General features: G+C 41.5%; 1 protein-coding gene across 9 annotated transcripts in view; it reads right to left on the bottom strand.

Annotated features, from left to right (window-relative positions):
• LOC147116456 (retrovirus-related Pol polyprotein from transposon 17.6) overlaps positions 1–27,824 on the bottom strand; it is a 614,807-nt gene that overhangs the window by 18,244 nt on the left and 568,739 nt on the right. For 8 of the 9 annotated variants that reach the window (XM_085991401.1, XM_085991398.1, XM_085991403.1 and 5 more), the window contains one exon: positions 9,855–9,950. The gene's annotated coding sequence lies outside the window, so the exon portion shown is untranslated. Of the gene's footprint in view, positions 1–4,038; positions 7,165–9,854; positions 9,951–27,824 lie in introns of those variants that run through there. The other variant, XM_085991400.1, reaches the window with a different exon arrangement.

Genomic DNA, 27,824 nt, shown 5'->3' with positions numbered 1-27,824 from the left:
GGAAGATGCCTAAGCGTGGTAACATCAACGATTTTAATTCCGAGGTAGAAGACTGGGCCACGTATGTGGAACGCATTGAGATCTATTGTGAGGCCAATAAAATAGAAGAAGATGACAAAGCTATAACCTTGCTAAACTCGATGGGCGCGAAGACATACGGGCTCTTGAAGCATCTACTATCACCAGCTAAACCGGCGGATCAGACTTTCGATGATATTGTGGCTGTTCTGAAGGATCACTTGAACCCCACACCGTTGATGTTGGCGGAACGATTCAAATTCTATGCGAGAACGCAAAGGAACGATGAAAGCAACGCAGAATACTTGGTCGAACTGCGTAGACTAGCGAAACACTGCCAGTTTGGAGGGAATCTGACAGAGGCATTGCGAGACAAGTTCGTGTGCGGATTGGCAAAGGAAGGAACGCAAAAGCGACTACTCGAAGAGAACGACCTTACACTTGACAGGGCTGTCCTTATTGCAGCATCGCACGAAGCCGCAGCGAAGGGAACTGCGGAAATGCAGCTAAAGACAGCGGCACTCAGTGTGGATCAAATTACCTCGACAACAACAAAATGCTATCGTTGTGGGAAGACAATACACGACCAGAACCAATGCTGGTTTAAGAACCAGGAATGTAGGAAATGTGGCAAACTGGGTCACATAGCTAAGGTATGCCGGTCAGGGAAGAAGACCAACAACCAAAGGACCAACAACCAAAGGAAGCCATCACAGGAAAAGTACAACAAGGTACACAAGGTGGCTGAGAAGAGTTCAGACGAACAGAATTCGGACTCAGACCCAAATGGCCAGGAGCTGGGTAGTCTGAGAATTCACAATGTGAGTAAGGAAGCTGACCTACAAACTATCTGGGTCATGCTAAAAATAGCTGGAGTCCAAGTGAAAATGGAGTTGGACACTGGATCAGCTCTATCAGTCATAAATCGAAGGGATTACCACCAGCTATTCTCACATATACCCTTAAGGGATACCAAGTTCATATTGCAGACATACACGGGGCATAAAGTATACCCCATGGGAAAGATAAGAGTCAAGGTGAGAGATAGGGGTAAAGAACACCCAAGAATGAACTTATACGTACTACCTGAGAGAGGACCACCACTTCTAGGACGGGAGTGGATCAAGAAAATAGACATGGAATGGCCCTATCTAAAAGCCATAACGAGTGAGGACTCGGTGCAGACAATCAGCTCAGATTCTGAATCGGATGACGATAAGACCAACCCAAATGTGAAAGACAAGGCTAAAATGGACTTGCCGACTAAGGTTGGAAAAACGAAGGCATGCAGAAAGGCTTATGCTTCAGAGAAGAACAAAGTTTCAGAACAGAGCTCCACCGAACAACGACAACATAGTTTGACAGAGAATTCTGAGTCTGTTCAGTTTAAGGACATATCCATGATGGAAGAACACCGAGCTTGGACTCAACTTTATTTCAAATCACGACAACAATTAGAACAATTGAGTTACCGTCTCGTACAAGAGATGAAAACAATGAAAAAGTTCTATGACACCGAATGGGAGAATCTGGAAAGACAACAGAAGCAGCTAGCTCAAGCAGAGAGCGACCATAGAGCCATCGTGACCAATCACATCTCCCTTATGATGTTCAGGAGTTAGAATATTTGCAGAAAGAAGCAAATGAAGAGGAATCTTCAGGAAGCCAGGATTTTATTCCAGTTCTTCTCTACGACTCCTTACAAGCAGAGTTTGAGAGGTTGAAGGAACAGGCCCAGGCTACAATCCTGGAGGGGGTTAACTCGGCAACCTCCGAAAAGCTAGTTTCAGTGGAAGCATATGAGCAACTAAAGGTTGAACATGAACAAGAAGTCCAAAGGCTGCAGGAAATTCTTAATGAGCTCAAGGCCAAGACAGACTCATCGGTAGAAGTTCCATCCATAGATGAGAAATTAGAGGTGAAAGACATGGCAGAACATGAAAGTCAAGATGTCCAAGAACTCATAAAAATATTGAAGGAAACCCAAGACAAATATGAGGCGGCAATGACCGAGGTTCAACAACTTGAAGAACAGATTCAACTGGGAATTCTTTCAGTGAAAGAAAAGGCAACTGTAAGAAACACAGAGACTGTAAGAATGGCCCCTGAACATGAGCTAGAGAGCATCAAGGCACAACTTCTCCGAGCGCTTAAAGCCAAAGTACAAGAGGAAAAAAAGGTGAAAGCATTGGAGGAAAAGGTGGATGAAATGGAGAAGACTCTGATCCACAGGGTCCCCGTGGAAGAGTTAACGGTCAGCCAACTCCTTCATATGCTGAGAGACAAGACTCTGCAAGGGGAACCATTTGAACACGAGCTTCAATCTTCAAAGGGGAGGGGTTCGGAGCTCTCAAAAGTTTGGGGAATAGTTGAGGTTGCAACACAGATTTTACGGGGCTGCCGAAAGTACGCTGAATCACGTCAATGGGAACTACAGAATGTTGAAACAGCTGCTCCAGTAGAAGGATTGAATAGCCCGATCAATCAATCCCCGATGGAAGGGGAAGTATTGGAATCACAAATGAGGTCATTAGTGAAGGATTGGCAGGAAACCCAGGAAGAGCGGGATGAATATGAACGCATGAAGAAGTCTCTTCAGGAAAGATGTCTAGGGAGGGAACAACAGTCGGCTAACGTCCAGTTGGGTAAGGAAGAAGTAGCAGGCCCTCTCGCTAGACTAGCTCAGGACGACACCGAATATTACCATGACCTGTTGAGTGACACGGAATATTACGAGGACTTGGTCTGCCCAGCTTGTGATGAAAACTCCCAAAGTGCAGAAATCAGGATGAAGCACTTAAAGTCTAAGGAACATAGGGAGATGGTGACGCTACAGCTGGCAGCTGATAAGGGAGCCCCGAGAGTCTCCAAGAAGCAGAAAAGAAAAAGACGAAGCAGAAGACGATAACCATCTAAATCATTATCACTTCTATCAGATCATGCACGTGGGCCCTACGAAGGAGGCCAAATCAGTTGGAAAGTAGGAAAAATTACCAAGGCAGTCCAGCTGTTTGTAAAAGTCAGCACTGCTGGTTCAGCAGGACAGAAGTTCAAGCTGTTAAGCCAAGGGAAAGACTATTGGATGAGTCACGCTAGAAATGTGAACCGGCTACACCACAGAGATGTTGTTCAGACTGAGTTAAGACCAGAGACTGAATCTGTGAACTGTTCCCGCAGAGACTGAATCTGTGAACTGTTTCCCGCAGAGACTATATCTGTGAATTGTTTTACATGAAGTTGATTATATGTTATGTTTAATGGGGAATAAGTGTGTTGTAAGCTAAAAAGGGAGGATTGTAGTGTATGTACCCGTCTACCTTTAAGAGAACTATTGTATGTAACCGTTCACCTTTAAGAGAACTATTTTAGGTGTGGCACCACTTTGTTTGGCTTCTGTATACTGTAATACCGATGGTGACCACACCAGTATATAAGTGTTGTGTCAGGAATTATGGGGCAGATTCGCCCTGACCTTCGAATAGTAAAGTCCTGTTTTAAGTTACTCTTGGAGTCTGTGCATTAATTAATTAAACAACCCACAGACTTTACAGTGGTAGGAAAGACGAGTACGGGGACCGTAAGCAAGTGCGTGGTCGGCGCCGCATTGATGTTCTCATCGAACGGGGCTTCTACCTTTATAAAGCACGAGGGAAACTGTGGCTCCCTGGATTGCGGTAGCGACAGCAAAACGGCTGGTGCTTCCTTTGTGAAAATTGCTCACAAAAAAACGGGGTCCGGTTGAGTTTTGTCCGTGTCAAACGGGATCTGCTCCAGGCTGCACTTACCTTGCGAATACGTTCGCAAAGACGGTGTTAGGCGGTTGCTGTTCCGTGGTTGTTCGTCGGTCGTCTTGTGGGAAGACGAGGTTCAGGCTACGCGTTGCTACCGTGAAAATCGTTCACGGATACGGGGTCATCAATTGTAGTGTTGGAATTGATGAGCTCCCGTACTCACGTTGTTGGGTCACCAATGTAGCGGTTCGTGTGCATCGCCACTAAATAATCGAGTTCGACTTCGACGAACTATAAATAAGTTGTTTATTTACAGGAACAGGTTAAATACAACAGGTAAGGTAGCAGGTAAGATGGCTGACTGTAGGAGCACCCTGGTGTAGGTCTTTCCCCAGCGGGGACGCCACGAGGACTAACTAGAAGTTTCTGAGCTCAACTGCTAGCAGGTTCCGAGCTCAACTGCCAGCAGGTTCCAAACCCAACTGCTAGCAGGTTCCGAGCTCTACTGCCAGAGGGTTCCGAGCTCTGATGTCATGACGTCATCGCACAGAGTACAGGAATGAAGCCTGAGTGCAGTAACAGATACAATTAAAGGTAAGTTAAAGGGAATTATGTATCTCAATGTAAGGGACAACCGGTGGTACCGCCACAATATCTCGAATTCCAAAGGAAAATAATTCTTGGTCTGTGGTAGAAATACTTAACAAATAACAAGCTTTATTTTAATACTCAATGTAATGCTATTTTCAGAAACAGGGCCAGGACAGGAGTTCCACTGTGGTTATATTTGTCATACCTTATGATGGAAATTATTACCTCCTATTTGGTCATTTATATATAGAAACGGCTAAAGGATGTAGTCACTAAATTAAATGAAAACGCTGGAAGTGCACAACAGGTCACTCAGCATCTGAAATAGAAAGATAGGCTAATGTTTCATTTTATATTTTTAATTCTGATTTCCAGCATTTATGTTTTGTTTTGTTCTATCTAATCATTAAATGAGATGCCTCAGGTTGTCCCTTACTTGCCATGGGCGTCTACAGTGCTACCAAGCATCCCTTTCCTTTGGATTATTATTAGGATATTAACATATCAGAGCCAGTCTATTAAAAAAAAAAAAATCCCAGTTCCATTTTTACAAACTCATACTGAGTTAAAATGAGTTCTGCCGGTAGAGAAACAGGAAGCCAGCTCATGTGAGTCATCTCTCAGTACAGACAAGGTGATCCTGCAAGGTCAGTACGTTCTGTGTAAACTTAAGTCCTCCACGGAATGTGAAGTACAAACATCTGCACGGTTAAACTACTGATGTAAAAACTTGTTGCTTATGGAATAAAGAGTTCAAACGGCTCTGATTTAGAGGTGGCAACCTTCACCTCTCTCTGTGTATTTTTCTGTTTTTCTAGCAATTAAATGATACAGATGTTAGACTTGTATTGGCACAGTTACTGTTACTAGGCCTGCGCAGGCTGGTTTTTTCCACCCTGTTTTGGGAGATACATCATGAGTCAGTAGTTATAACTACAGCGAGCATACATGCTGGGAGTCTACAATTCTGTGGTACAGGACACCAAGGTCTGCATGTTTTTTGTTGGCTGCTAGTACGGTTCTGTGCAGTCCTGTACCATTTCTGATAAGTGAGGGGAAGTTTTCACACTTTTAATCAATGCAAAATGCATTGGTTGATTTTGGCTTTTGTTTTCCCAAAGGCTCATTTGCAGTTAATTTGACTAAATTCAGTTTCTGTTATACTGGCACTTAATCAGCGTAATTCACCTCACATGAAATATACTCATTCATTTGAAACAACCAAGGCTTGCAATTAGGTTTCGAAATGATGAATTTGAACTGCTCTCTGTACTGGATCTAAGAAGATAAAATAAGTAGGATCAATCTGGTAGTCCACAGCACAGTGTCAAATGTTCAAGTTATATACATTCTGTGATGTCAGGGTTGACATTTTACACAAGTCTGATAAATGGCAACGTGCTGGCTCAGAACTCAGTGACCACAGTCAATTCCTTTAAATGCCCTAATTTTGTGTCAGATGACCTTTGTCAAGTATTGCAGTGTCCCAGAGCAAACTAAAGTGCGCCTCATTTTGAATTATGCTACAATGTCACCTGTTATCATAACTTATAATACTAACTACATTCAATATAATTAAATTAGAACTAAATCCCAGTGGTGAACTAATTTGTTTTATTACATTACTCACACCCTGTGAATATTTCTTAACCCTTTGGTCAGAATATCCCATGCTCACTTTTTGAGGCCCCTTAGGTTGCCATCATAACATAGTTTTCCTGTGACAAGATAGCTAAATGATGTAATTAAAAAATCAGAGTTCTTGTGTAAATCTTGCTATCCTCCAAGATGATAGCTTTGCTTTATCTTAATAGATGCAGGATTTACACAGAACTACAAGTAAATGGTACAATAATTTACCCATAATTATTAGCAGGATGACATATGACACTGAAATGTTGATGATAAGTGATCACAGATTGCTCTGACAAAGGGAATCAAAACATGTTGAGAAACATACGGGCTATTTAAATTGAGAGAAGCATGAATAATATAATGAAATGAATGACTAAGCATGAAAATGAAAAACCCAACAGGAAGGAGGAAATTAAAATCAATCAGAAAAATAAAACACTGGAAAATATTATCCAAAGCATCACAACTGTGGTAAAATACATAATATAGATTCACTAGGATGATACCAGGGATGAGAGGATATAGTTACGACAGACTTGAATAACCAAAACTGGAGCAGAAGGGATCAAATCCAAATATTCAAAATTATGAAAGGGTTTTGAGATGGTAAATAGTGAAGGATTATTTCCACTGGTCAGTGAATCAATAACAAAGGGGTGTAATCTAAAGACTAGTTTAAAAACATAAAGTGAGAGATTGGAACACGTTTTTGCAAACAAAGAGTTATTACAATATGGAATGCATCACCACAGGTGGCTATTGAAGGTGAGTCAATCAAGAAATTGAAGAGGGAATTAAATAAACCCTTGCAGATGAAATGTTAAAGTGTATGGGGAAAGAACAGGGAACTGGGTTTAAAGATAGTTCTGATGTGGAGCGATCACCAGCATGGGAATGATGAACCAAATGGCCTCCTTCTGTGCTGAAATATCTATAATTCCTTGAATATCTCTGGACCTGGAAGTTCACATATTAAGCAGAGAATCTCAATTGCAGATGACTGCTAGGTGATTGAGCATGGACTCCTGAGTAGTTTATGTGCAGTTTTTAATGCACCTATGTATTTACTTCCATTCTAAGCATCAATAGCCTGGAACCAGTCCATAAATCTTCACAATGACTGTATTTGAACACATTTTGCTGACTTGTCCTGCATGTTTGATCCAGCAGCCACATAATATAGTTAGTCCTGTGGAAGTAAGCAAAATCTTAACATTAAGTAAAGCTAGGAGGACCATAATGAAATGTTCAATGTGTCGGTTATAAATACTGTACATTTACTGCACTCAATGTCTAGGTGAAGTCTTTCTATGTGGCCAGTCTTGATCACAAAACTCAGAATTGTATAATAACCTATACTATGTGCCTATTAGGATTCCTAATTTATTCGTAACAGTGAATCTTTATGATTGTTTCTCAACCATGCCCTACTATTGTCAGCTGTGGCTCAGTTGGTAGCACACTCGCCTTTGAGTCTAGAAGGTTGTGGATTTAAGTCCCAGTCCAGGGACTTGAACACATAAAGCTGGGCTGACACTCCAGTGCAGTGCTGAGGGAGGTGCCATCTTTCGGATGAGACATTAAACCGAGGCCCCGTCTGCTCTCTCAGGTGGACGTAAAAGATCCCATGGCACTATTTTGAAGAAGAGCAGGGGCGTTATCCCCGGTGTCCTGGCCAATATTTATCCCTCAACCAACATAATAAAAACAGGTTATCTGGTCATTATCACATTGCTGTTTGTGGGACCTTGCTGTGCGCAAGTTGGCTGCCGCGTTTCCCACATTATAACAGTGATTCCACTTCTAAAGTACTTAATTGGCTGTAAAGCGCTTTGAGATGTCCGGTGGTCGTGAAAGGTGCTATATAAATGCAAGTCTTTCTTTCTTTTTATATCAAAAGAAAACAAAGAAAAATGTAATTTCTATGGTTGCTACAAGTCATTCAACACAATAATGACTAAAATAATATGTGGCAGATTGCGTATAATGTAAGAATAGGACTGAGATTATTTACTTCTCTACTTTACACATGCAATCATTTATTACGCTAGCACATCGAAGTGTTGTTCATTAAACTGCTTTAATTTTGTCCCAACTGCAGAAAAATAGTACATCACAGACTTAACTTAAACATGTAGTTCGGTTACAATGAGATATACTTCAGTTCTGTATTTCCATGCAGTATAATTTAAGTTTATGTAACCATGAATTATTTTTTATATAATGTTCACTGTGCCTGCTTAAAGTGTTAACTTGAGAATTGGGCTATGCATAGAGAAGCATGTTTATTTTACAATGAGCGAGTCACAATATAGTTCCTGTACTAGGTATGCCAAGGCACATGCTTTTGTTTTAAGGAAATAAAGTCTCCATCTGTAATGAGTTCTTTTCCCCACAGAATTCGATAGCACTACAATTTCAATATAGGAATAAATCATTTGAATCTGCAAGCAGAGAAAAGTTCTAATTTTTCATTGTTTTTAAAGTTTTAATTAACTGAAGGATACACAAGAATAATAGCTGAGCTGCTAAATATTGCTTTAAAACATGTTCTTTGCAATAATGTGGTGAAACCATGCTTTATTAATAGAAAGATTTAGGGAAAATGTCATCTACTGCATTTTTCAACATCTGGCTCCTTCTACACAGAATTAAATGCTGCGAAGGAGAAAAATGGCTTTCTGAATAATGAAAATGTATTTATTACTGGCAAAGAAATTAAGATTTATAATATACTGCAGTCCCACATTTTAACAAATTAGAATAAGCCACGCAGACAGGTAAAACTAAAACTTGGAGGCACGACCTGAATTCAATGAAAGCATCATGATTATTATAACGTTCCTGGAGAACATATTGTAAGTGTAAAAGGTTTACGGATTCTTACTATGATATGATCCTGTACCATCTCATTAGCACTCAGGTGCACTGGTCGATAAGGCATAGGTGCATTAATGAGAAGTCACACAGTGACGTCTGCTACGAGGGTTCACCCTCCCCCGACTCCTCCCCGCCCTCCCTCCATCATGAAAGCTGTCAAATCTGGAAAGCCATTAACAAATCTTGATAAATTACACCATATATAATTTTAATGCTGATTAATTTCAAATTACATAAACTACTTTTGCATAACATTATATTTCTTTGTCAAATTCATATACAAAGAAAGATGCTCCAGGCATCATTTCATGCAGACAAATTAACACAGAGATTTAAAAAGAAATAATGATCATGTACGGTTTAACCATTTAACAGCTGAAAATCTATTTTCTTAATAGTAATTTTATTATACACATATTCTTAAGACACTCATTTTAAATATGCTGCATTTATGATATTGTGCAATGTAATGCAATATTCTAGATGAACAAATCATGAAATGCAAAGGAAATATTTAGCAAAGATGCTGTGATATATCATGCATGGAACTGTTGTAAATTAAATCAGTGTGAATTTGAAATTCCACTAATCTGCATCAGTGTGTTATGCTGCATAGTGCTGTATACTTTGGACCTTATGTATATGTCAAGAAGATGGAGGCATTTTTAAAAAAAATAATTAACTTCACGATTTAAAAAAAAAACTTTAACAGTGAAGTGCTTAATTAAACCAAACACTGGAGATAGCCCCCATTGTCCGTCTAAGTGTGAGCAGATTTCCAATGTACTTTGTTGCTTAAATGACAGTTTAAAAAATGTCTTAACTATGAAGCCTGTTCCTTATCAGTAACATGAAGGTCAATTGCATATCATTTTCACCATCTGGAGATTTTTCTCTTGCCTTTTTTTAATGATCTGCTGCACTTTTGTTTTTTTTGTCTTCTTGGTGCTACAACTGACGAGTGGAAAGAAAAAAATCAGTGAGAAACTTGAGGCTTACATGACTGTGAGTAGGTGGGCTCGAATAAATCTTCATCGCCTTTCCAGTAGTTCATCGGCATCTTTCCATAGTAATCCCTGATGTTTGCTTTGGCATCTGGAAAAATAAAGTGCGAGGGACAAAGCTACAATTAGCAATACATATTGGAGTTTAAAAAAAAACTTTTCCACTGCCACACCAGCCATTTTCCACTACATTAATAATCAGATATTGGGATCATCCTTTCCAAGCCACATTAATTTGAGGCAGAGGGCCCAATGGACGGTAACAGCAATTGGCAACTCTTACCCAAAATATTTGACTTGAAAATCACATTCAATACATTTCAATGCAATGAAAGGTCGTTGCTATGTCGCACATTTAGCAAGGATTTTGAATCCTGCAGGAATTGTAAGTAAATATAAGCACTGATCTTAATAGCAGTGAGTGTAGCAGTTACATTTTGAAAGTACGGCAATAATACATCTAATACATAACAGTTACTGAAGCTTACTGTGGCTAGAATGAATGATCCAGTTGGGTTTATGCCAGAATAAGAGACAGGAAAGCTAATTAAAGCATGAGGAGAAGGCTTAGTACTTTAATTAGCTCAATGCCCCCTATTCCAATATAAAATCTGTGGATCATTCATAGCACAATATATGGATCAGGAAAAGCCATGCTAACATAAATAAATATTTTATTGCACTTTTTCTATATGTTTTAGTTCGGAATGTTAGAAATTTTGAGCGTGCTTTGTTGGGCTACATGGATGTTAATTTTCACAAAAAAGTAGGTGCGAGTCAACACATGAGTAAGACTGATAGAGAGCAGGGATGGGTTTTTCGTCCATTATTACTGGGGGATTTAGAGTCTTCTCCACATCTTAAAATGGACAAAAAAGGAAATAGCAAACAACATGTGACATACTTCTTAAGGACCGTGAAAAACTTGGAAAAGTCAATCGTGATAAAGCCATAGAGTTTTGCATGTGGGGAACAGAAATGTAAGGTGTCAAGATTAGCGCTGCTCGTACTTACTATTGGAAATAGTCAGTGGCGGGTTTAAAGAGGGTATGCGGGAGATGCAGCTGCCTGACCCAGCCCTTTTCCCTACTGGCAGCCCTAAACTGACTCCTGTTGGCATCCCTGAGAATCTTTCTATGCTCATGGAAATTGATTCATTCATTTCTCAGCTTGAGTATTCTTCAAAATGAGGTGCCAGAGGGCATCTGGTGCCCCAGCATGGGTCAGCATCGTCAGAAGAAGAAGGGAGAAAATTGGAGGGGGGTGTGTGTGCGGTCGGAACTGTACTCTAATCTCAGTGTCAACAATAAGGAATATTTCACCTTATGTTTGTTATCAGCACACCAGATACTTTACATTATTTATGTTTTCTTTTAAAATTAAACCAGCAATATTGCATTTGTTCTCCATGAAATGTTCACTGACTCACAGTTACAGAAATTAATTTGATATTGGATTTTAGTTCATTTGTTTAATTAAATAAAATGACATGGTTTACATGGACACTGATTAATAAACAGCAGTGTGATATATGGATATCAGAGTTGATTATTGGTAAAGCATTTTCAGTTTTAGTTTTGATATTTTAATACTCTACTCATGTATTTAAAATGACATTTTGGGAATTAAAATGTTATTTCAACCTAATAAATAAAGCTGGATTTTGAAAAAATCTGACAAAAAGCATTTACATTCATCTCCATATAGGCCCTTCATTTCCATATGAAGACATGAAGGTCATTTATCAGTCATATAAAATTCATTAATTTCTCAGTTTGAGTACAGCATCACCATGAGACTATCAACTTGGACCTCTCTGCCCTGGGCTTTCTGAACATTTTTGAAACAAAGATTAAAATATCATATTGTTGATTACATCTGATGTTACTAATTTACCTGCTTATCTGAGTTTTAATTTGAAAATCTACGGTGAAAATTCCAAAGCACTGAAAAAGTGATGCAGCATATATAGCATCTGCAGTGCCGGGAAGTGAAGCTGTGCAGAACTCCCAATGAGGCAATGATGCTCCTTTAAATTTCTACCTGGTATGTTGCTTTCTGTCACCAAGCATCAAGGTATGATATGACACGGCAACCTTTGCAAATGGAGCAGACCTTGAAACAGCACCTAGATATAAGTTTAAATAAGGTGACAGGTATGTGTGCACCTTTAAGAGCATTAGTAGCGTTTGCCTTGATTATGGATCTGGGAGGCTCAGAGTAACTGTGTATTTAGTAGGTTTAACTGTCTGAACGCTAAATATCTGTTGTAAGTTAAAAAAGTGTAAAATCCGCAACCACTTTCTGTCATTTTTCATGATAAAAATAATAGATTAAAATAAGAGTACTCATCTGGCCTCAGAATAATTATGCATATAGAGTATTTTATTATAATTTATGAAATCATAAAAACACAGCTAAATGTGGAACTGTGTCCCAGTAAAAGAGTCAGTGAAGGAAGAGGAGGTGGCAAGGGGAGGGGGGGGGGGGAAATACAGGAAGTGAACTCCTAGTATCCAGGATTATTTTGGGCCATGAGAGCTACTGTTGGAGCCAGCCCAGATGTAGGCCTCCATTTAGGATGATCACATTGCGATAATTAAGGATAATTTTGTTTACAATTTTACATCAGTGGATCATTATGTCCTTTTTTTTTAAGGAGGTAGGGAACAGCTCAGAGAGGATACACTGAATCCAGAGTGTGTAATAAAGTGGTAGTTTCATTGTTTTCTTCTAATAGGATGGGTGGATCTGGCCATTCCTTTGCTTTCTCTCACAGCACTGCATGCACATATGCTTTTGAGCCATAGAGTCATAAAGTTATACAGCACAGAAAGAGGCCATTCGGCCCATCGTGTCCGCGCCGGCCATCAAGCCCTGTCTATTCCAATCCCATTTTCCAGCACTTGGTCCGTAGCCTTGTATGCTATGGCGTTTCAAGTGGTCATCTAAATGCTTCTTGAATGTTATGAGGGTTCCTGCCTCGACCACCCTTTCAGGCAGTGAGTTCCAGGTTCCAACCACCCTCTGGGTGAAAAAGTTTTTCCTCAAATCCCCTCTAAACCTCCTGCCCCTTACCTTGAAACTATGCCCCCTGGTTATTGACCCCTCTACTAAGGGGAAATGTTCCTTTCTATCTACCCTATCTATGCCCCTCATAATTTTGTACACCTCAATCAGGTCTCCCCTCAGCCTTCTCTGCTCGAAAGAAAACAACCCCAGCCTGTCCAGTCTCTCTTCATAGCTGAAGCGCTCCATCCCAGGTAACATCCTGGTGAATCTCCTCTGCACCCTCTCCAATGCAATCACATCCTTCCAAAGTGTGGCGACCAGAACTGCACACAGTATTCCAGCTGTGGCCTAACTAACGTTTTGTACAGCTCCATCATAACCTCCCTGCTCTTATATTCTATGCTTTGGCTAATAAAGGCAAGTATCCCATAAATTTTTAACAACCTTATCTACCTGTCATGCTGCCTTCAGGGATCTATGTACATGCACACCAAGGTCCCTCTGATCCTCTGTCCTTCCTAGGATCCTACCATTCATTGTGTATTCCCTTGCCTTGTTTGTCCTCCCAAAATGCATCACCTCACACTTTTCAGGGTTAAATTCCATTTGCCACTGTTCTGCCCATCTAACCATCCCGTCTATATCGTCCTGTAGCCTGAGGCTTCCCTCCTCGCTATTTATCACTCCACCAATTTTCGTGTCATCTGCGAACTTACTGATCATACCTCCTACATTCATATCTAAATCATTAATGTACACTACAAACAGGAAAGGACCCAGCACCGATCCCTGCGGTACACCACTGGACACTGGCTTCCAGTCAGAAAAACAACCTTCGACCATCACCCTCTGCCTCCTGCCACTAAGCCAATTTTGAATCCAATGTGCCAAATTGCCCTGGATCCCATGGGCTCTTACCTTCTTGACCAGTCTCCCATGTGGGACTTTGTCAAAAAAAAATCCAGAAAATGTTTGAAACATGTGAATCTGCAGCATCTTACAAGATCCTGAACCAACCCTATAGTCTCGCATGTGATTCTGCAACTGACTGCCTGACCCTGACCCATCTCTGCAGCCTTCAACTTCTGTCCAATGCGCTTAGCAGCCATTTGCTGAACAATCAGTCTATATCCTTGAAATTCTGCCATACAAATGCTTAACATATCTGTATGAAATTCCTTTGTCCAATATTTTAACAGAGACATTATCCTATTTTGGATTAGTGCCTTCAGTAAAACAGCCGAGAAAGGGATTTCATACGACTGTGCTAAATATTTGTATTCCAATATTTGCACACCATAATTTCATGGCCCACATTTTGCTGAAATAGTCTAGGTAACTGTTTCAGTTTAATGAGTAATGAGCAATGGGGGGTTGCTGTGTATCAGGTTGATCTCAGTTGGATTTGCTGGGCAGTTTTTTGGATTACATTTGGAATGGAAACTGTGCGGCTATCAGAGAAAATTGTTTGGCTCCTCAGACATTTGGTTTAATGAATCATGGGTAAACCAGGTTGTGACAGTATTTGGAAACACATATTTAAAACTGTGTTAATGTACTTAGTGACAAAATTTGTTCCATGTGTTTTTCATTCACAGGTCTATCGAGCAAGCTGCACAAAATAGGAAATCACACTGGACACCTGAAAACAGGTTAATGCCTCAGACTGAGGCACCTTATTCAAACATATGTAACTTACTTATCTCCTCACCAGATCCCCACTAACAATATGAACCATTCCTTGGCTGAGAGGTGGGGAGCTGGCCTGCAGTAGAAGGTGAATAAGGAAAGCATGAGGTGATACATGCATTGATTCCCCCTCCAGGTTGGCATTACTATTTGCAATGAGTAGGGAGTTCTCCAGTGTCCTGGCCAACATTCCTCCCGTGACCAACACCGCTAAAAACAGATTATCTGGTCATTTGTTCATTGCTGTTTGTGAGACCTTGCTTTTTGCCAATTAACAGCTGCATTTGCTACATACCATCATTAAATTCACTTCAGAAGTAATCCATTTACTGTAATGCAGTTTGGGAAGTTCTGAGGACTTGATATGGTGCCACAAAAATGAAAGTTCTTTCTTTCCTTCTTACTACAATTGGAGTTGACAAGGTTGAAATCAGGAAAAACTGGAGGAAATTGGCCTCTTCATCCTTGACAGGAGAAGACTGTGAACAGACCTGAAATATACAAGCTAAAAATGGTACAGAAAGGGTAATTCTGGAACATTACTTGGCTAAATCATGACAGTAGGTCAAGGGGGCACGGATGTAAATGGGCAACAAGCAAATTTAAGACTGATGTTAGGAAGTTCCTCTTCATGTCAAGAGTAACAACAATTCGAATGGACTTCCATGTAGGGTAGTGGGAATTAAAACCTTGGAATTGTTTAAAAGACAGTTGGATACTATGATAGAGGACCAGAGGGTAGATTTTCCTGGCTACAGCACCCCTAAAACATCTGAATGGGAGGTTCAGCCAACTGAAAATATGGGCTGAGACCTGTAATGCTGGGTCCCTGCTCCCAGTGGACTCAAGGAGGCGCAGGTATTCAACTGATTCAGTTTTGTTGTGGTTATGGTTATGACATCAAAATAACCTGTGGCCTGATTTCCTGTCCAAACGCTGGCCGCAGGTCATCATCTGGTCACCATAAAAGTGGGGCTGGAGGATGGTTAGCAAAAATCAAATAGCTTTTTGAGGACTGTGAGGCATAAGTCAGCAAGAATTCTGAGGTATAGGAATTTTAGTTACTGAAAAATGTAATTGTTTTGTTGATATACTAAACCGTAAAGGAATAGTGTCTTCCAAAAGTTTTGGCTGCAGTGAGGACAACCATCAAAGCTGCAGGATGGGTGTCACATGTGGAATCCATTTGTACATGTGTTATCTGGAGGAGGAGGGGGATGAGCAGGAAACTCTTTTGGATGCAACTGCAGTAAGGTAGTATCAGAGGAGGAGAGCACCAACTTGGAGATATCCAGCTGAGCAGGTTTATTGTCGCACTATACATTTCTGGACCTCGGGGAGGAGCAATGCCACTCGAAGCTCCAGATTTGTAGGGTGGTGGTCAGAGAGTTGTGTCACTTGCTGGGAGAGAACCTCAGCCTCCACCACACCATATCAGTGAACTTTATCACGGCATTCAATTTCTATGCCACTTAGAAGGTTTCAGGGAACCACTGGAGACATAGCTTGCATTAACCAGTCAACAGTGCATCCAGTGGGTCACAGATGCCTTGGTTGCCTGGGCAAATTGGTAAATCTTCATCTTTGACACTTGGGCATTAAGCATTGCCTGGGCAGAATGCAGAAAGGAAAATGTGGTGGGGAGCCATGCAATTTTTCATTCTGTGCTGTTCCCAGGTGGTGATTAACATCTAGACGGTAAGTAAAAGATCTACCCATCGTGTTTTCTATGGATGCCAGGAAGCTGCAAGCACATGCAGGATGTTATTGAGGGGACCCACGTAGGCTCCCATGGAAAACAATGCCCCTACATGATTTGAAATGAATGTCCAGTTATCGTGCGATCACCAGCACAGAATTATGAAGGTAATACTAAGTTCCCTGGTAGCTTGCATGATGCCTGCATCCTCAGGCAATCTACCATTTCACCCTTGTTTGAATAAGGGCAAGGATTGAAGGGCTGGCTGCTTGGGGACCTTGGCTACACCCTCTTTTGCTGTGGTTAATGCGGACTCCATCTAATAATGCAGAGCAGATGAAACTAATGCTGCCACTAGAATGGCCACTAAGAACACCATTGGACTTCTGAAGCAAACATTCCAATGCCTAGATCATGCTAGAGGTGTCCTTCAATATAATCCAGGGAAAGTATCTGGGATTAGAGTGGGCTTCTGTGTGCTCCACCAGCTAGCCATTAACAGGGGCATCCACCTGGAGAAGCAAGATCAGTCAGATTTTGTAGGTGACAAAGAGACTCCAGACAACCACAGGGCATCAGAAGAAATCTCATCCTTCTTCTGATCATCTCATCCAATACGACGCCTGTGCTCCATCCCTTCCTCTTGATCTTCCACTGGAATAAAGACATCCATGAAAAATCTACTCTAAATTCATCCACACTTCTTATCTCCATCTTTCCACTGCAGAAACCTCAACTCTCAGAAACAACAAAAGGTCTTTGCACAAAGCATGATCTGAAACCAACACATTTATTGCACACACATCCAGTTGTGATTGCCAACCTAATTCTTTCCAAAATGGTGCCTCCTCTTTCTAACAGTAGCTGTCTTTTGTGCTCCGCTAAGTAGTCTGATGCTTCATCTAAGTGGTTCCACTGTAGAAGGAACACGGCAGGAAAATGGCAACTATGTGTCGCCGTCAGGGTCCGGGACCCGCAATGGTTTGTGATCTCTGTGAGCTTGCACACCAAACGGGCCAGCTTCAGGCTGTAACTCAGCTGCTGCTGTGGAAACAGCCTGGCCTTGCCTGCTTTCAGGCTTCTGTGAGTGGAGGGGCTGATAATGATGGAGTTGGAGGTTTCTGGAGAGAGAGCACCAACATCCAAGATCTTTTTCAACCTTCCCCTTCTCGTGGCCTCTCTGCCACTCCTGTTCCTGATCTCCAGTGTTGAATGATTCTACCTCTCCCTCCCCACCGCACCCCCAGAATGGATGTAACTAGGCAGCTGCATGCCAGGTCTCGGCATGGTGATGAACTGCCAGTTCTGTGGATGGTTTGGCCTCTAATTGCTCTGCTATTCCTGTGAAGATATAAAGGGCAACTTTAAAGGCAAATCTTTGTTCGGTAAACATGCACTCATGGACTTCATCATCACTGCATGGGAAGGGCCTAAAAGTTGATATTTTAAGACACATTGCTCAGGACTAGGAAGAAAGAAAGAAAAGAGAACAATGAACCCTTAACCTTAATGGGGAAATAGCAACCCACTTCAACATCTCCGACTGCCTCTCTCAAGTTGCTTTGCTGGAGTTCTATTATTCTTTCCTCAAATAGGGTGACTTCCTGAACTGCAGCAGGTCCTCCTTCTGTAGCAATGGCTTGCCTTCTCCTGCAGAATATATGACTTTCATTCCTTACTGCAGCATTATGACACCCCACAACATTAGCAGTGCCTGCCTTCTCCTGCAGAATATTTGCATTCAAAAGTAGTTGCAATGATGTGAAGGTGGTGCTGGTTTATCTATCTCTCCTTGCAGATACTTGTGTGGAGCAACTGTGACTTGTGACTAGTGAGTCAATGCTTATTGTACATGATGCTGTACCATACCAAATAGGGGGGGCAGTGATTTCAGCAGTGGCAGTTTAATTACAGAATAAGTAAGTGGGCAGAAGAATGGCAGGTGAAGTTTAATGTAGGCAAATGTAAAATACTTTATGTAGGAAGGAAAAATAGGCAACACACATAATAAAAAATGCTGGAATAGCTAAGGGTGAAGTTAAAAGAGACCTATACATCTTAGTAAACTCAACGTTCATCATGTTCAACCAATGAGAGAAACAAACAACGAAGCCAATACAATGTGGAATTATATAGCCAAAATAGTAGAATACAAGTTAGATGGAGATGACCAAACTGCACAGTGCTCTGGTCAGAAACACCTTGGGCTGGATTTTGTCAATGGGAAGCTTTTGGAGGCGGGACTGTTGCTTGCCGGCTTTCAATCCCACCTCCATCAGCTTCTGGCCAACCAGCGGGATTTTCCCCTGATTGGCCTTGTTAAATCCGCCCAGCGGGCTCAGCAGGCCAATTAGGGGGAAGTCAGTGACAGAGCACGTCAACGTATGGCGTGCCATCTGTCAAGCTTTTTTGAAAGAAGAAATGTCACCGTTTGATAGCCCTGTGAAGCTGTCAAACGCTGACATTCTGTGTAGTTTGATGAGTCCTTGTGTTCAGGACTCATCAAACCTTTCAACTTTGCAGAAATCACCTGGCTGTTGGTTCGGAGGATCCAACAGCCAGTCTGTGATATCTACAATGGAGATGTCGGGACTCCGGCTACACAGCGGCTGAAGGTTGCAGCCAGAAACTAAGGTAAGTGAACATTTTCTAACATTTTACACTCCACACTTGCACCCATCACTCACCTCTACATTGCACTTTCAGACCCTCCAACCCCCGCAGACCTCCTACTCGTCTCCTACACCATGGCGGGGTTCCCAGAGGTTGGGAAGCCTGCACTTTGGATGGAAAAATGTGGCTAATCCTATTTTCTGCCTGTTAACTACCTGTTAACAGGCAGTTAATAGGAATTCATCCCTTTCCTGCCTTGAGGAGACGGGACCAGGAGCAGGACGGCTTCCCGCTTCCTGGCAAGAGGGCACGGAGGTGGGTTGGGGGCGGGTTTGCCACCCACCCCCAAATTCTGCAACTTTACCGGCAGTCTCACCTCCATGCCCACCTCCTCGGGGCTGACAAAATCCAGCCCCTTGAGTACTGTCTCCATTCGTGGCCACTGAGACACAAAAGTGACATTCAAGCACTGGAAGCAATGCAGAGAAGAGCCATGAGGTTGATCCCTAATGTCAGGGGTATGAGTTATCAGGAAAGATTGGTGAAACTTAAGCTTTTAGGCCTAGAAAGAAGGTGCCTGAGAGGCAACCTGATAGAGGTAGCTGATACTAAACTGTATGGAAAAGGTAAATCTGGAAAAATACTTTCAATTAAATTGCGTGAGTGCGACATAATTTCCAATTAGAAAAAGACAAATTTTGGACTGTTATCAGGAGGTTTGTCACACAAAGAGTGAGCAATACATGTAATGGGCTTCCAGGTAGAGTAGTGGAGGCAAAAACCCTGGATTTACTTAAGAACCAATTAAATGCTGCAATAGGGAGACTTTAGGGGTTTTCCTCATCTCTAATTCTCTTGGGATCTTGTGCTTTGCCAGCAAAGTCAACCCTCACGCTAATAAAATAAAAAATTCTAAATTAAAAACATTTCAAATTGATGATTGGCTCCAGAGTCAATTGGTGAACTAATGAATGGGATGTGGGAATTTCTGCTTCTCTGCACAGCCTCTGAGGTTTAAGTGCTAAACAACCAGTTCCAATCATGTCTGCCTGGGCACATTCTTCTCATTATATGGCTGGAGACTGGACGTAGAAGCCTAATCATTATTGTTGGAGATATTAACAGGCAAATGCTTAATGCGTCCATATGACATCCCATTGTCTGCCAGTTTAACAGAGGAAGATCTTAAATCTATACTTCTCCCACTCTCGGCCATTGCTCTGCACATGTCCACTCTCAACATCTCCTCTCTACCTTTTCCACTTTCAGCCTTCACTCAGCATTACTTACCACTACAGATTTCCCACTTTTGGCTTTGTTTCTACACATTTCCATTCTCAGCCTTCCCTCCACACATTTCTACTATCTATCTTCTCACTGCATATTGTCCGCTCTCTGCCTTCCCTCTATTCGTGTCACATACTCAAATTTCTTCTGCACATTTTCCACTCTCAACCCCAAACATTTCTGACTCACCTTTCCCACTATGCATGTTGTACACTCAGATTTCTTCTATATATCCACATTCTCAGGCTTTCCTCTCAACATTTCCCACTCTCAGCCTTCCCTGAGACATGCCCCACTCTCAGCCTGTCCTCCACACATTTTTCACAGTTAGACTTCACTCTAAGCATTTCCACTTTCAACCTCCCTCTACATCTCTCACTCTCAACCTTCCCTCTACACATTTCCTGCTCTCAATCTGTATACATTGCCCACTTTAAGCACTCCCATGACACATTTCCATTTTCTCTCTAGAGATTTCCACTTTAAACCTTCCTTTCCAGCTGTCCCTCTACATTCTGCACTTCTCTCTATAGATGGCCCACTGTCAGCCTTCCCCCTATACACTGCCCATTCTAAACCTTTCCCTGACACATTTCTACTTTCAACCTTCTCTACAGATTTTTACTCTCAGACTTCCCTCTACATACTTCCTGATCTCAGCAGTGCTTTCAAGGGCACTCACCTGACCTGATTCCTTAATTGGTGCAAGTTTGCTGTCATACAATGGCCTAGTCCTAGTTTTTTCAAAATGGGAACAAAGAAAATCGATAAATAAAAAGGCATAGCTCAAATCTTAAAAATTCAAAAAGAATTGCATCTTTGCCAGAATCTATACCAGAATTAGAAATCGCTCTTGCTATCTGCGAAATGCTATCAGTAAGTCGAACTAGCATACAAACACACTAAGTTAATTAATAAGCCTTCATGACAGCAAACTTATAAAGAAACAAAAATTCCTACCATTTTATTCAGTAACAGGATGCAATAACTAACACTTGTGTAGAAAGTACAGTGAAATTATCTTTTTAAAATTAGCAAGAAATATATGTGCTTTGTGTTAAAATTACATTTCAATATGAGCTGTTTCGCATAAGCAGTTTGTTAGGAGTTAAAATGCATCACTTTTCAGTTTTGTAAAACCAGTTCAAAGCATTGTTCTTTCTGATTGGATTAAAACTTTCCAACTGCAGTAAGTGTAACCGAAGAGCTACTAAGAACACATTACTTTCAAGGTAAGAACAGATGTTTCTTAATCTACCGGCACCATACATTAGGGTATTCAGATTATTCCATGGTATGTTACTGTGAATAACTTACTTGCTCCATCATTATGTGGGTCATTAAAGACATAAACGAGCTTTTATGCTCTAGTTTCATACAGCTGTCAGCAGCCTGTGCTGCGATAAGTGTGTTTTTTAGCAAATGCCTTGCACTTCGAAAAATCAAAACAACTCTTATTGCACGACAGAGGATAAGGGCTGTTTTGTGATCGGGTTTACACTTTTCCCTTGTTCACAGTTAATTACTGAAATCAAAACATGTAGTGAAGGCATATAGCTTCTGCTAAGAATAAATCAACAAGGTGAGCGTTGGAATCGAAACAGACACAGAGCCGCACAATAAGGGTTATATCGTTGTGTTCCATGGTAGGGTCACAAGTGTGTGATTTGGCGGATGTGACCTCCACATATCAGTGTTGCAAAGGTGTATGGGGGAGGGGCTTTTTATTCTCAAACAGGGCAGATTCCAGGCCAGCCTTGACCCACTCATTGTTGACTTCCTAAAGAAAACAGCCCTCGACAGCTGAGGAAAAGAATTATTAGGGGTGTTGGAATAGGAAATGTCCAAGGTTCCTGACATATTGTGATTGGCTCCAAGCAGAGGGAAGCAGCAAGGCAGAGTCAGCCCCAAAGGGTGCTGGACTCTGCTGTTTTAACGTACACAACTACATCCTCATACAAGCAGATGGTAAAAAATAACTTTTGCGGAAACCTGCAATGAACTTGTCTTGCTTTCACTCTAGGGACTATTAAGAAACTCAACCAAAGACTAAGAGTATGGAATCAATTTTTTTTAGCGTCTACACTTCAAACGCCCTCTAAATGATTCTGTCATCGACACAAAACGGGAAAAGTTACAATTTATATAACAAATTGGGTAATTAGGGGCTCGAGCACAAATGACAATTCTTCCTTAATACCTGAACAAACATTGTAACTGGACTCACTGGATTATAAGGAAATAGCCACTTTAGTGAACTACATGCACCATTGACAAGCACTCAAGCAACTACATTGAAAATAGAAGGAGTCGAGAAGTACTGAAAATGTTTCACAAGGTTCAGTCATAGCTTGCAGTACAAAATAGGTTGCAGGCTTTAGGATTTATTCTCATAGTCAAAGCAGCACGGTAACCTCAGTATAAGAAACACTGTGGCCTGCTGCATTAAATGTATAAACAAAGAGGTTCTGTTTTTCCCTTAAAGAATGCAAGGGCAAAAATTGCTGTGAAAAGCAGGTACAAATGGTCCCCAATTTTCCACTACAGGGAAGTTTGCAATTGTCCTTACTTATGCTACACACCAAAAGAGGCAAATTTAATAATAAAATGAGGTAAAAAGGATTGAGTGTGCATCCCTATACCCGCGGTAGCCATTTTAACTCTTGCCTGTGGGAGGAATGAATGCAAATAGCTCCCTTAAGGTATTGCACCATCCCTCTTGTTTGAAAAATAGTCTCCATTTTGCAAAATATGACTAATTCTATGGACTCCTACCTAAAGTAGATTAGGCTCTGTTTAAAACAAAACAAAAAAAAAACCACAAGTACACATGGATAATGCCAATGTCATGTGATTTTATGTGCACACAGCTATTTGCTATTGAGTGGTGGGAAACTGCCCTATTATGCATTCTCTTGTTTAGCTGTAGCGCCTCCTCCCATAAATCCACACATTGGTTTCCTACTGGATATCCTTATGGAGGGGAGAGGATGGAAAAAATAGGGTAAACAAAGCTTTCCTTTGTACCAGGAGCAAAACATATCTTATCATGAGTAAATTCACTTGCCCTGAGTACACCAGCAAAATATTTACTCTGTTTAGGTGTTCTGTTGTTCAAAAGCCATTTCTACCTCCCTATTCATTTCCATGGAAACTTGCTCTATTAAAGCTATAATAATAATGGAAATGTTTATGCATTATATAATTGTAAAATCCATAAGGACAATAGACACTTAGGCATCATAATAGTCCTTATTAACAGCCTGTATTTTTACACCCTTGTAATTATGTCAGAGTATTCTCCAGCAAGGAAGTGACATCTAATTAGGAACATGTAGGGTGCTGATCAAGGGCCTGGGAAACCATTTAGTAGTGGGCCCTTAAAATGGTCACCAGCAGGCTCATTAACCTCAATCAATGAGAAATTTTGCATCACTTGGCAGGTCTGCTGGGACTGCCTTCAGGTATCCCACTGAGCCCAGTAGAACTTAAAAACTATCCAATGGAACTTCCTTGCTGATGTGTTCTGCTTAATAGAAAAAAAAATCTCAAAAGTTTAGAATTTTGTGAGAAATCCTACTAGCTTTCTTTCCATCAAGAAAGTTGCATCAGTAAGAACATGTAGTTGCGTGGCTTCCTACACACCATTACAAAGACAACTTCCTAGCTGGTGTGCCTTTGTTGATAGAAAATATATTAATTATTAATCTGATATGCTTAGAATTAATAACAAAGTTACCAGTCTATTATCCACCAACTATGAGAGACTATCAACATCAATGTCCCAGCCCAGCTTATATTCAGACCTACCAACTCTCTCACATTCAGCGAGATGCGAGATTGTGATCGTGGCCTTCCGCCTTCCCACCTGAGAATTGTGATCACTCGCGTGAATGCGTTGTGCTGGTAAATCTTGGTTAAGAAAAGAGAATGATATAGAGGCAGGGTCACTCCTAGATTCACAGTATCGGCGAGTTAGAGTGGCTCCATCAGGGTCGGTTTATTTAGTGTAAATGAGCTGGTTTTTATTTGGTTTATACAATATGTGTGGTGGAATTTAAGGGCCCATTTTAACGTCGGGCATGGGGATTGGAGGGTGGGGGGGGTGGTTGGGGAGAGAAGTTCACACTGTGTTCCCGGTATGTTCCTGCGGATGTCTAAGTTAAATGGCAGTGTTGCATACCGATGATGTAATCGGGATCCGCACGCCATTTTAACTGTGGACCCAAATGCGGTCTTTGGCCCGCCAACAAAAGCAGCAAGATTCCAGGCCCAGGGAAGTGACTTTTAAAAAAAAATGTTAAAGGTTCCTTGTGGGCCAGGAGGAGCAGGAGTGCTTCTCTTACCCCACAAAGATAACTTGGGCCTTCATTCCTCCAGACTCTCAAACCAGTGCCCTATATCTAATATCACTTTCCTTTCAAAAGGTCCTTGAACTTGTTGTCGCGATTCAGCTTCATGCTCATCCCTCTTCATGTTCCTTCAATCCAGTTTCTGCCTCACCCACTGCACCAAGACCACTTAGTTAAAGCCACCAAAGATAACTTCTGTGACTGCCACCATTGTGCATTACTCTTCTTACCCTCAACAGTCTGAAAAGTACTAAATAAATGAAATTCTTTTTTTCTTTCTGCAGCCCGCTTAAAAAATTTCACGTTGTTGATGTTATTGTACTTTAAGTTTGAAGGTGGAGCTTGAAATGTGAAAAAATTTCAGCATTACAGTCATTGCAACAGGAGTCATTGGAATATGATCTATAGTGGCAACCCTGGCTGATTTTTCCATTCCTAGCCCAGGGATATTGAGGCTAAATGCAGAATCCTATCACAGCTACAGATAGATATGCATTTATCAGGGACTTTTCTGACTGGTATCGCTTGTTACCAACCAGCAACTGTACTTACCCATTAAGCCATTAGTTAAAATACAGTGCAGATTTCTACTAGCTAAAGGACTTAAAATGGATGAGTATTTGTGTTCTGAAAGTTAAAAACTTAAGTCCTCTAAATCTAACATTCAAATTATAAAACACACACGTAGGTCAAAATGGCCGAAGTTACCCTTTCATTGATGAGAATTAAACTATTTTATAAGCTCTAGAATAGTTTCATTTATGCCAAGGAGCATGAGTAAAAATTGCAGTTAATTTGATTTTTGCACTAGGAACTCCTTAGCACCTGTTCTAACAAAATAGTTTTACCTAAGCTAAGGAATTGAGAAAGATCAAATAAATTTTGGATCCAATGTCTATGAGTATATCATGAGGTTACATACCCTATTCCATGCTAGACTATTAGGGATTTCATGGATGTTTACGCATCATAAAACATAAGAACAAAAGAAATAGGAGCAGGAGTAGGCATTCGCCCCTTCAAGCCTGCTCCGCCATTCAATAAGATCATGGCTGATATTCTACCTCAACTCCACCTTCCCACACTATCCCAATATCCCTTTATTCCCTTAGTATCCAAAAATCTATCAATCTCTGTTTTGAGTATACTCAACGAGTGAGCATCCGTAGCCCTCTGGGGTAGAGAATTCCAAAGATTTACAACCCTTTGAATGAAGACATTTCTTTTCATCTCAGTCCTAAATAGCCGACCCCTTATTTTAAGACTGCGACCCCTAGTTCTAGACTCCCCAGTCAGGGGAAACATCCTCCCACCATCTACCCTGTCAAGCCCCTCACGAGGCAGCACAACCCCTCCCTTCCAGAAAGCTACTAGGACAAATCCCAAATGCATACTCTCCATTTTCACCCACTTTCCAAAGACCAGATGGACATCTACTCATTGCAAGGCTGTATACACTTAAGTAATAGGGATCAATCAATGGCTTACCCACCATAATGCCGTGTACTTTTTTTCCCAATAAAGTATCAAGGATAAAAGGTTTCTAAATTTAGAAAAGGAAATGCTCCACATTTATAACCTAGATATATGGGAAAATGAATAATTGCCTGCCACCCACTATGGCTGTGGGGATACTTGCAGCAGGATATGGAAAATGCAATGTGTGTGAAGAGAGGCATTCCATCCTTTTTACCATGCATGTGCATTATATATTTTAATTCAAACTTCTTATGTCCACACTGGTCCAAATTCAGGCATTCAAATAATGAACCCAAAGCAGTGTATTTAGCTTACTTCACGTGATGAATTCACTTGAGGTGAAACAAGCTCATAAGCTGGCACTAGCCAAGTGTCTAGGGTGCCTCTCCAGTACTGAGTGACAGGCAGCTAGCTGTCAGAGAGCAGGGGTGAAGCAACTAAGCATGGTTAGCCTAAAAAGGCTACATTGTTCTTCAACTGATTTTATTCAGTACTATGGTAAATTTCAAATAAATATTTCCTGATCCTAATATAAATCCCATCTAAGCAACTTAAAAATGGACTGTAGATTAGGATTCAGATAATTAGGCCCCGATTTTCGGCTTGTGTGGGAAATGGTCGGGTTTCCCCAAATGTGGGGTTTCTGACACACATAAAAAAGTGTCAGCCAGCTCCACGCAATTTTCCCTCAAGTGGCCAATTAATTCCCAGCATGTGGGAAGCCGTGCTAATTGTCCAATTCGAGTCAGAAATCCCCACAGTATGATGTCATCATTCGTGGTGCTTTCAAAGTGTCCAGCAAGCTTCTCCACCTCTGCAGGCTTCTCAACCACTCTTGCGCAATGGCAGAGGAGCCTGCACCAGCTGCTGTCAGCGGCAGAGGCCGAGCTGCAGCCAAATTCAACGAGACGTCATTGCAGACCTTGGTGGATGGGGTAAGGGCCCACAGGGAGGTCCTCTACCCTTGCTCAGGGAGGAAGAGGCCTCCCAAAGAGTCCACGGCTGCCTGGATGGAGGTGGCAGCAGAGGTAAACTCTCTGGGTGTCACCCGTCGCACCTGGCTGCAATGCAGGAAGCGCTTCCATGACCTTCACCGCACAGGAAAAGCAAGTATGAAGTTTCCATCACCCTCAACCTGATCCCCATTGCCTTTCCCCAACAGCACTCAGCTTCAGCAATCTCTTACATAGATACATAGATACATAGAAGATAGGAGCAGGAGTAGGCCATTCGGCCCTTCGTGCCTGCTCCGCCATTTAATGAGATCATGGCTGATCCTTTAATTCAGTATCCCGTCCCCGCCTTCTCTCCGTAACCCTTAACCCCTTTTGCCCGTAGAAATATATCTAATTCCCTCTTAAATATATTTAATGAGCTGGCATACACTGCCCTCTGTGGCAATGAGTTCCACAGGTTCACCACTCTCTGAGTGAAGAAATTCCCCCTCATCTCTGTCCTAAATGGTTTAGCCCTTATCCTTAAATTATGTCCTCTAGTTCTGTTCTCACCCGCCAAGGGAAACATTCCTTCTGCATCCAGTCTGTCTAGACCTGTCAGAATTTTATACACTTCTATGAGGTCCCCTCTCAATCTTCTAAACTCCAGTGTGTACATCCCTAAACTACATAGTCTCTCCTCATAGGTCATTCCCGCCATTCCTGGTATCAGCCTGGTGAATCGCCGCTGCACCCCCTCCATGGCAAGAACATCCTTCCTCAGATGAGGCGACCAAAACTGTACACAGTACTCGAGGTGTGGTCTCACCAGTGCCCTGTACAGCTGCAGCAAGGTATCCCTGTTCCTGTATTCTAACCCTTTTGCTATGAAGGCCAGC

The sequence above is a fragment of the Somniosus microcephalus genome, chromosome 6, assembly GCF_052327205.1.
Source record: "Somniosus microcephalus isolate GS21.2 chromosome 6, FLI_Smic_1.0, whole genome shotgun sequence".
Classification (NCBI taxonomy): Eukaryota; Metazoa; Chordata; class Chondrichthyes; order Squaliformes; family Somniosidae; genus Somniosus; species Somniosus microcephalus.
The sequence above is the reverse complement of the archived record's forward strand: the minus strand, read 5'-3'. Positions and strand labels throughout refer to the sequence as shown.